This window comes from Lathyrus oleraceus, chromosome 5 (assembly GCF_024323335.1).
Source record: "Lathyrus oleraceus cultivar Zhongwan6 chromosome 5, CAAS_Psat_ZW6_1.0, whole genome shotgun sequence".
NCBI lineage: Eukaryota > Viridiplantae > Streptophyta > Magnoliopsida > Fabales > Fabaceae > Lathyrus > Lathyrus oleraceus.
The window spans coordinates 441776806-441787844 of record NC_066583.1 but is presented as its reverse complement, the minus strand read 5'-3'; the positions used below and the strand labels follow the sequence as shown (position 1 = coordinate 441787844).

The following is an 11039-nucleotide window of genomic DNA, read 5'->3' as shown; positions in this document are numbered from 1 at the left end:
CCCATACGTCGAAGAGTTCTACTTCTTGAATGTTTCTTAGAGGCATTTCATCATGTCTTGAAATGTTTCCAGTGCGTTGGCATCTATCACACTTGACAATGAAAGCATAGACATCACGCCACATGGTAGGCCAGAATAGGCCAGCTTGAAGAATCTTGGCGTATGTCTTAGAGGTGCTCGCATGTCCACCATAAGGTGCAGAATGACAATGCTCGATAATATTATTTACCTCTTCTTCTGGAACGCAACGGCGAAAAATGCCATCTTTACCCCTTTTGAAAAGGAGCGGTTCGTCCCAATAGAAGTTTCTTACATCATGGAAGAATTTCTTCTTGCGGTGGTAGTCAAGATCAGGGGGTACTATATCAGCAGCTAGGTAATTAACGAAATCTGCATACCAGGGTACGTTACTTATTGCTAAGGAATTTTGGGAATGCTCATAAGGATCTATGTTATCATCTTCAATGGTTTCTACTTTAGCTATCAGTCTATCATAGGCAAAATCATCATTTATGGGTATTAGTTCTGGTTTTAGATGTTCTAGCCTAGAAAGGTGATCGGCCACTACATTTTCAGTGCCTTTTTTATCTCTTATGTCTAAATCAAACTCTTGTAGTAATAGAATCCATCGGAGTAACCTGGGCTTGGCATCTTTTTTACTTAATAGGTAACGAATGACAGCATGATCGGTGTAAACAATAATTTTTGCTTCTACTAGATAAGATCTAAATTTGTCTATAGCGAAAACTACAGGGAGTAATTCTTTTTCAGTTGTTGCGTAGTTAAGTTGGGCAACATCTAGGGTTCTACTGGCATAATAAATGGCATATAATTTTTTATCTTTCCTTTGTCCTAGAACGGCTCCAACTGCATAATCACTAGCATCGCACATTATCTCAAACGGTTCTGACCAACCAGGTGGTTTCATAATGGGTGCAGATACTAATGCTTGCTTTAAAAGATTAAATGCGTCATTACATTTTTCATCAAATATGAATTCAGCATCTTTCATTAAAAGTCCAGTTAAAGGTTTAGTGATTTTGGAGAAGTCCTTAATAAAACGCCGATAGAATCCAGCGTGTCCAAGAAAGCTTCGGACTTCTCTGATTATTTTTTGTGGTTTTAGGTTTTCTATAACTTCTATTTTAGCTTTATCTACCTCTATACCTTTTTCGGAAACTATATGTCCTAAAACTATTCCTTCGGTTACCATGAAATGACATTTTTCCCAGTTTAGCACGAGGTTCACCTCCACGCATCTCTCCAGGATTTTCTCAAGGTTAGCAAGGCAATTGTGGAAATCAGATCCGCAAACCGAGAAATCGTCCATAAACACTTCCATGATACCATCTAGGTAATCTGCAAAGATAGACATCATGCAGCGTTGGAAAGTAGTTGGGGCGTTACAGAGGCCGAACGACATTCGTCTGTAGGCAAAAGTTCCATAAGGGCATGCAAAGGTAGTTTTTTCTTGATCTTCGGGGTGAATAGGTATTTGGAAGAATCCAGAGTATCCATCTAGATAGCAGAAGTAAGAGTGTCTGGCTAGACGCTCCAACATTTGGTCTATAAATGGTAAAGGGAAATGATCCTTCCTAGTTGCTTTATTTAATTTTCTATAATCTATACACATCCGCCATCCTCCTTCTAAACGTTTCGCTACATGTTCGCCTTTATCGTTTTGCACGACTGTGATGCCTCCCTTTTTAGGTACTACATGCACAGGGCTCACCCACTTACTGTCCGAGATCTGGTAGATTATACCTGCCTCAAGTAACTTAAGAACTTCCTTTTTTACAACATCACTCATTATAGGGTTTATCCTTCTCTGATGTTCCCTTGAGGGTTTTGAATCTTTTTCGAGCGAAATCCGATGCATGCATACGGATGGGCTTATACCTTTCAGGTCAGAGATATTATATCCTAAGGCTGAGGGATGTCTTCGTAAAATGTCTAAAAGTTGGTTCGTTTCCTCTTGGCTCAAGGTAGCACTAACTATCACTGGACGGTTCATCTTTTCATCGAGGAACTCATATCTCAGGTTCTTAGGCAGTTCCTTAAGTTCTAAGGTTGGTTTCTTAGGGCATGGCATAGGATCTGAGGTAAGGGATAAACATTCGTAGAGGTTATCATCGATGTAGGGTTTCTTAAAGTCATCATCTTCCCTTATGAGAGTTGATGGTAACTTAATTGTTTTTATAATTTCTTTTTGTTCTAATTCTCTAACACATTCATCAATGATATCTAAGGCATAACACGAGTCTCCCATCACAGGTGCCATAAGAAATTTCGAAAGTATAAATTCTATTTTATCGTCACCTACCTCAAATGTCAACTTTCCTTTCTTGACATCTATTATGGCTCCTGCAGTCGATAAGAATGGTCTACCTAGAAGGATTGGTATATCATTGTCCTCTTTGATGTCCATGACAACAAAATCAGTAGGGATAAATAACTGACCTATCCTAACAGGAACATCTTCTAAAATGCCTATCGGATATTTAACAGATCTATCGGCTAACCGAAGTGACATCTTAGTGGGTTGTAATTCTCCTAAGTTTAACCTCTCACAAACCGCTAAAGGCATTAAGCTCACACTAGCTCCTAAGTCTAGAAAAGCTTTTTCGATGACATGATTACCCAAAAGGCAAGGAATGGAGAAATTTCCAGGATCTTTATCTTTCTTTGCTAATTTGTCCTCGGAAATAGCATTACATTCCAAAGGCTTCGGATCGTCAAGTCTACGTTTGTTGGTAAGGATGTCTTTGAGAAACTTTGCATAAGAAGGTATTTGGGTGATGGCTTCTATGAAAGGGATTTCTACATGAAGTTTTTCTATAACTTTAATAAATTTTTGATACTGTTTATTGATCTGGGTTTGTTTGAGTCTTTGCGGATATGGTATAGGTGGTTTATATGGCGGGGGTGGTATGTAAGTTTTATCTTTAGGTTCTTCTCCTTTTTCTCGACCTTCCTGGTTTTCAGATTCCTCTGGTTCCTTTACTTTGTCTGGGGGTTTGGTTCATTCCTTAGAAGTTTTGGGTTCACTCAATCTAGGATTTGGTGGCTCATCATAAGCGTTTCCACTTTGTAAGGTAATGGCATTGGCTTGTCTTCTCGGATTTTGTTGAGGTTGTCCAGGGAATTGTCCTCCAGGTGTAGTCTGAGGGGCTTGGTTTAAAGCTACCTGAGAGATCTGGGTTTCAAGCATCTTGGTATGAGTAACTATTTGGTCAACCTTGGTTCCTAACTGAGTAATCAATTCGTTAACATGAATGTTTTGGTTCATGAACTCCTTGTTTTGTTGGGTTTGAGCGGTGATAAAATTTTCCATAATTTTCTCAAGGCTCAGTTTTGGTGGTGCAGGTTGCATAGGTTGATTTGATCTTGGGGCTTGATAACTAGGTCTCGGAGGTGTATTATTTTGAATAGGGTTATTGTTTTTATAGGAGAAGTTCGGGTGATTCCTCCATCCAGGGTTATAGGTATTCGAATATGGGTTCCCTTGGGTGTAGTTTACTTGCTCATAGTGGGTTTCATTTAATAGACTGCGTTCTGCAGATTGATGTCCTTTGGTTCCACATATCTCACAATCCGACGAAACTGCGGCTATAGTATTCGGGTTTATGCACATATGCTCGACTTTAAGGGCTAATGCGTCCATTTTAGCTTGCATCATGTCTATAGAGCTTAGTTCATACACTCCTCCTTGGGCTTCCTTCTTCTCAACTGTCGCTCGTTCGACTCCCCATGATTGATGGTTTTGAGCCATATCTTCGATGAAGGCACTAGCTTCAGGATAAGGTTTGTTCATCAGAGCACCGCCTGCGGCAGCGTCGATGGTCATCTTTGTGTTATAATGAAGTCCATTATAGAAGGTTTGAATGATTAACCAATTTTCTAAACCATGATGTGGGCATGCTCGTAACAACTCTTTATATCTCTCCCAAGCTTCGAACAACGATTCTCCTTGGTTTTGGGTAAATCTAGTTATATGGTTTCGAAGAACGGCGGTCTTACTCGGGGGAAAATATCTAGCAAGAAAAACTCTTCTAAGGTTATCCCAAGTCGTAATGGAATTGGGTGGAAGGGAATCTAACCATGATAGGGCTTTATCTCTGAGGGAAAAAGGAAATAATCTTAAACGTATTGCCTCAGGAGAAGCTCCATTGGTTTTAAAAGTATCTGCTAATTGAAGAAATATTTTTAAATGTTGGTTTGGCTTCTCGGTAGCGAGACCCACGAATTGTCTCTGTTGCACTAGTTGCAACAGGGATGGTTTAAGTTCAAAATTATTAGCTGGGATGGTTGGGTTTACTATACTAGAACTAGGTTCTTCGTTTGATGGTTGAGCGAAGTCCTTAAGAGGTCTTTGGTTTTGATCTTCTGCCATAGCTCTCTTAATTCTATGAAAGAATAAACGTGCGCGAGCGTAACGTTCAGGTTCCACCAGAGGGTATACTAAGCTTAAACTTCCGGTGCTGTGAGTTCTTCGCATTGACCGGTGGGAAATAGCCTAAGTCTAAACGATATAACAACAGGGAAATGAAATTTGACGAAATTGGTCTCCGACAACGGCGCCAAAAACTTGATGCGGTCAATAACTTGATGCGGTGTTCGCAAGTATACGAACGCGTCAGAGTAATATAAAAGATTGTCGAATCCACAGAGACCAAGTGTTAATCTATCGTTATCTATTGTTATGGTGTTTATCAAAGGCAATCAAAATAGGTGTTTTTGGAGTGTACAATGAAAAGTAAAGTGTTAAATAAAGATTAATTAATAAAGACAGGGTCGAATGTAATTCACGTAATCAATTAATAATCCAAGTACTTGCTAATAGAATTACTTATGGGCAGTGTTTCCTACTTTGAAAAGAACTAATTTAACAGGAACTGTCGCTTTCGCGTATTCAAAACCGAGTTATACTCCCTAATCAAACCCTCTTATTGTCACTTATAAAAAGGCGCGCATTGCGTTAGAGTAGTAAACCTATTTTTAAGAAATATAGTATCTTGACTAAGTTGAAAAGTATTATAACCTGGATTTCTTAACCAAAAGAGGTCCTCACGAACCAGACTCTAAACTTATAAACGCGTCCGAAAATAGTTTTAAAATCTCTTTTCTTTTTAATGTTAAAAACTCCTAATGAACTAAACAAAGCGCTTTCGCTGTTTTTGAAATAGTTAAAAACAATTAAGTTTAGATAGACGTTGGACGGCTTTCGATCTTACCCAACGGAATTGAAGTGCGGGAAAACTTAAGTTGAAAGTTAAAATAGCCCATAAGTGTTTCTACGAACAATTGTACGGATTATCGGTTCAATTACGATCCTTACATTCTAACCTTATCAATTTAGCTAGACATGGTAAAGTAAAAGTGCATTAAAATAAATAAAAGTAGTGCGAGTGCGGAAAGTAAATAATTTAAAGCGAGTGCGGAAAGTAAATAATTTAAAGCGAGTGCGAGGAAATAAATAAAAGTAAAGCGAGTGCGAGGAAATAAATAAAGTAAAACGAGTGCGGGAAAATAAATAAAGTAAAGCGAGTGCGAGGAAATAAATAAAAGTAAAGCGAGTGCGAGGAAATAAATAAAGTAAAGCGAGTGCGAGGAAATAAATAAAGTAAAGCGAGTGCGGAAAATAAATAAGATAAAGGCAAGTAATAAAAATCTGCTCCAATCGGAGGGTTGAATAAATTGCAAAGCGGAAATGAAAATGGCGGCAGGATTAACTTCCTTCCAAAGTGCTCCAAACTCGATTACAGACTCTATCACAGACTTGATTACACAATTGTGGTAACACTCCAATGCAAAGCGATTACCACTATAAAATTTGCTTCTGAATTTGCCTCTGTTCTAAGTTTGGATGATTGTAAAAGTGAATTCGCGTTTCTATTTATAAGCAAGTAAAAAGATGGAAATGACTTGGATGCCCTTCAACTTGAAAATAGGAGGGAATCGTTTTTCCTCTTGTGGCGCCCGCCACAAGGCCATGGCGCCCGCCACAAGGCCAAAGTGAGGCGCCTTAGTGGATGTAGTGGAGAACGTGGGAGTTGAGGGAAGTTGAGCTTGGACACGTTATGGCTTGGTCTGTGGCGCCCGCCATTGGGTAGTCCATAAGAACAAAATGCTGAATTTTAGGGTTTTTGGCTCTTTTTCGCTCCTTTTCTCGATCGGGGCTCCGATTAAAGTAAAAACCTGAAAACAAAGAAAAACATAGCAATAACACAACAAAATGATAATAAAATAACTAGAATGCATGTGAAATCGGAGTCGAAAACATGGTAAATTTTAGTGTTATCAATTATCACAGGAGGATTTGTCAGATCACATGACATTTTCGTGACTTGGGTAGCAGTGATGTGTTGCTAGATACCGCTCACTGTTTATTATGTTAAATGCGTGATTTAATATAATTGCCAACGTCGCGAAAACCTACAGGGTCACACACAAAGGACAGATTGATGAGAGATAGAGTAACTAAGGAACACCGTAAGGTACGGTGCACTTAAGTGGAATACGAAATATGGTAAGGTACCAAATACTTAAGTGATTTTGGCATATTATAAGATATGGACCAAAATACACTTAAGTGGGCTTTTTAGCTTGAAGCCCACACAAGTGGTTCTATAAATAGAACCCTTGGGTAGAAGCACACTCACTCAGACTAACACTCAAGTGAAGACTTGGAATTTCGTTTCCCTCTCTCTCTCACTCAAAGCCTTCATTCGTACCAGCTAGCACTGAGATTGAAGGAAGCCGTTCGTCTGGACTGAGTAGAGACGTTGTCATCGTTCAACGTTCGTGATCGCCCCGTGGATCTGTATCCAAGGTTTTGATCGTTACAAGAGATCTGCACCAAAGGTTTGAATCGCCACAAGAGGTAACGATTCTATCACTGATCATGCCCATTCGTAAGGATCACTAAATGGAGAAATTTTTATATTCCGCTGCGCCTTGGATGGCAATTCTCCTTCAGTGGTATCAGAGCCACTTACGAAACCATGAATCTGATAACTGTTTATTTTCTGTATTAATACGATTAAAACAGAATGAATCAAAAATTAAATTGAGATCGATCAAGTCATATATATGATATATGTAATCCTGATGCAAAATACATTATATATGATATAGTGTTCTTGTTTCGTTCATTCAAACACTCAATGGTTGTTTTCCTTTGAGCGATCAATGGTCGTTTGCTTCTTGATCCGACATTAGTATGGTGAAGCAATGACGTGTTGATCAATCATACTGAATCAACAATCGAGATGTGTTTGACGGTCTGAAATTGGTGCATTAGGGTTAGTGACGGCACAAGGGTTGTGTTGTCAGAGAGTTATGTGATTGGGGTTTGACTGCACAAGAGTTGTGCTTTCTAAACACTTTTTGGAACAGTGTTAACCGGTTAACGCATATGGTTAACCGGTTAACGCATATGGTTAACCGGTTAACGCAATACAAAATAAAAAATTTAAGGTTTTCAAACAGTGTTAACCGGTTAACGCATTTGGTTAACCGGTTAACGCAAGACGGAAAACAGTTTTCCAAGAGTTTTTCAAACAGTGTTAACCGGTTAACGCATTTGGTTAACCGGTTAACGCAAGGCAGAAAATAATTTTTTAACAGATTTCAAACAGTGTTAACCGGTTAACGCATATGGTTAACCGGTTAACGCCAGGCAAAATTCACCCGCTCGGCTAACTCAGTGCTTTAGAGTATCAAGTGTTGATGCGAAAAGCGATGTCGATTTTAAATGAATTGTTCATTAAAATGTGGTGATCGGTCGTCGAGATTTAATTTAATTTTAATTAATTAAAGGATTAATAATAATTATAAAGTGTTTATTATTGTCTTGTGGTGATCGGTTATGACCTTAGTTTTCCTTTATTTTGTTTTGGGTTTTAAAATACGACCTGCGTGTCGTGCCTCTCTTTTAACCTCTCAATGTAACTTCTTTTCTCATCTCACTCCCTCGTATGTAAAACAAGTTTCTTTATGTAATGTAATGATATAGAGAAAGCAAAGAAGTCAGTGCCAAAGGAGGACAACCTTGAAGATCTTGCTTGGAGAAGCTTAGATCGTTATTAGGTTAGCTTAGGTTCTCTCATTGGCTTGAGAGAACAATTGCGCTAGGGGCCATAACTGCTTCATTATGTATGTATGTATGTTGATGCATGTGAATGTATGTTGATGCATGTGAGAGGCGATTTATATGATAAATAAGCCGGTGAGATCAGAAAAATTGCAATTCCCTCAAATTAAATATTAAGTTTATGCTTTCCAAGCTTTAACACTCATCAAGACTAGTATCGGATAATGTAGGTTTCGCCTACGCGAGGTGCATGTTATGTAATTAGTAAGGTGCGATGGGATAATTATAATATCCAACTGTTAAAACAATGGGTCAAACTTAACTAAACAAATTATAATAAGATTATATATGTTTAGAAGCAAGAGTTAGGAATAATCCATATGATGGATTGGAATAAGGAGTTATTCGCCCAACCGAAATTTTCGAGAGTTGTATGAGATACAATTGGAAGGAGTCCCTACCTAAATAACTTAGTTTTGTGTAATCCGCCTACGTGGACTTAGAACGAAGTGAAACATGGATCTCGACCCACTAGAAAATCTTCCAACGGGATTTTCCGAATCAAATGATGAGGGTCATTTGTTTTGAGTAAAATAGTGGGAGAATATTTAATTAAAGGCCTAATTAAATATGTCAATGATACTTATATTTTCATTAATTCTTATGTAGATTACCATGATAACAAACACCTCTAACAACATCTTGCGATCGATCCTTGACAAAGAAAAACTGTCTGGGACAAATTTTCTGGATTGGCACCGAAACCTGAGGATTGTCCTCAAACATGATAAAAAGCTGTATGTCTTGGAGACACCTGTTCCTGAAGAGGAACCTCCTAGTTCTGCACCTAAGGCAGAAAGAGATGCTTATAAGAAGCATGTCGATGATGCCAATGAGACTGCTTGTCTCATGCTAGCTACCATGAACTCAGAATTGCAAAAGCAACATGAGAACATGTCAGCGTTCGATATGATTGAACACCTGAAGATGCTCTATCAAGAGCAAGCAAGTCATGAGAGGTTTGAAGTTTCAAAAGCCCTTTTTCAAAGCAAGTTAGCTGAGGGAGCCCCTGTAGGTTCCCATGTGCTCAAAATGATTGGGTATGTGGAAAACCTTGAGAGATTAGGTTTTCCCCTCGAAAAGGAACTTGCGACTGATTTGATCTTGCAATCGTTGCCAGATAGATTCAGTCAATTTCTCCTAAATTTCAATATGATTGATATGGACAAATCTCTTCCTGAACTGCTCGCCATGTTAAGAACTGCCGAGCAGAATCTGAAGTCAAAAGGGAAGTCCATTCTGATGATCGGAAATGGAAAGAGACAGAACAAAAGGCCCACTAAGCAAGGTGATAAAGGGAAAGGCAAGGAAGTTGCCAAACCCAAACCCACCATTGCTACTTTAAAGCCTAGTGGAGGCATAGCAAAAGCAGGCACCTGCTTCCATTGCGGTAAGACCGGACACTAGAAGAGAAACTGCCCAAAGTACCTGGAAGATAAAAAGAATGGAGTAGAGACTTCAACTTCAGGTATTTTTGTTATTGAAATTAATTTATCCACTTCTGCATCATGGGTATTAGATACTGGATGCGGTTCTCACGTTTGTACAAATGTGCAGGGACTAAAAAGGAGTAGAAAATTGGCAAAAGGTGAAGTCGACCTACGAGTTGGCAATAGAGCAAAGGTTGCTGCTTTAGCCGTAGGAACTTATGTATTGACTTTACCTAGTGGTTTAATAATTCAGTTAGAGAACTGTTATTATGTACCTGCAATTAGCAGGAATATTATTTCCGTTTCTTGTTTGGATAAGTTTGGTTTTTCATTTATAATAAAGAACAATTGTTGCTCAATTTATTTGAATGATATATTCTATGCTAGTGCACAAATGAACAATGGACTATATGTCCTTGATCTTGAAATGCCTATTTATAACATTAATACTAAAAGGATGAAACCTAATGAGTTAAATCCAACTTACCTCTGGCATTGTCGATTAGGCCACATAAATGAGAAACACATTTCCAAAATCCATAAAGATGGACTCTTGGACTCTTTTGATTATGAATCATATGAGACGTGCAGATCTTGTTTAATTGGAAAGGTGACAAAGTCTCCATTCACAGGAAAAGGTGAAAGAGCTAATGATCTTTTGGCCCTCATACATACTGATGTATGTGGACCACTGAACATACCAGCCAGAGGAGGTTTTAAGTACTTCATCACATTCACTGATGATTTCAATAGATATGGTTATGTGTATTTAATGAAACACAAATCAGAGTCCTTTGAAAAGTTCAAGGAATTCAAGAATGAAGTACAAAACCAACTAGGTAAGAATATTAAAACTCTTCGATCAGATCGAGGTGGTGAGTATTTAAGCCTAGAGTTTGATGACCATCTGAAAGAGTGTGGGATCCTATCCCAACTTACTCGTCCTGGAACACCCCAATGGAGTGGTGTATCTGAGAGAAGAAATCGAACCCTGTTGGACATGGTCTGATCCATGATGAGTCACGCCGATCTTCCAAACTCCTTTTGGGGACATGCACTGTTGACAACAGCTTACACACTTAACCGTGTTCCATCCAAAAAGGTTGAAAAGACACCATATGAGATATGGAGTGGAAAGAAACCACATATGTCTTACATGAAGATTTGGGGTTGCGAAGTTTATGTGAAACGACAAATTTCAACTATGCTTGAGCCCGAATCTGACAAATGCTTATTTGTGGGGTATCCTAAAGAAACAAGAGGGTATTACTTCTACAATCCTTCTGAGGGCAAAGTGTTTGTCGCTCGAACTGGAGTTTTCCTAGAAAGGGATTTTATTTCCAAAGGAATCAGTGGGAGGAAAGTAGAGCTTGAAGAAATTCAAGAATCACAAAGCATCGATACACCTATGGAAGAATTAGAGCAGGAAACACAAGAAGTTGTGGAAGAGCAAC

General features: G+C 38.7%; 1 non-coding gene across 1 annotated transcript; it reads left to right on the top strand.

The window, feature by feature from the left end:
* Nucleotides 1–3902: 3902 nt before the first annotated feature.
* Nucleotides 3903–4009, top strand: LOC127088518 (small nucleolar RNA R71). Its single transcript, XR_007790351.1, has one exon. It is a non-coding gene; the product is annotated as a small nucleolar RNA R71 (small nucleolar RNA).
* The last annotated feature ends 7030 nt before the right edge of the window (nucleotides 4010–11039 follow it).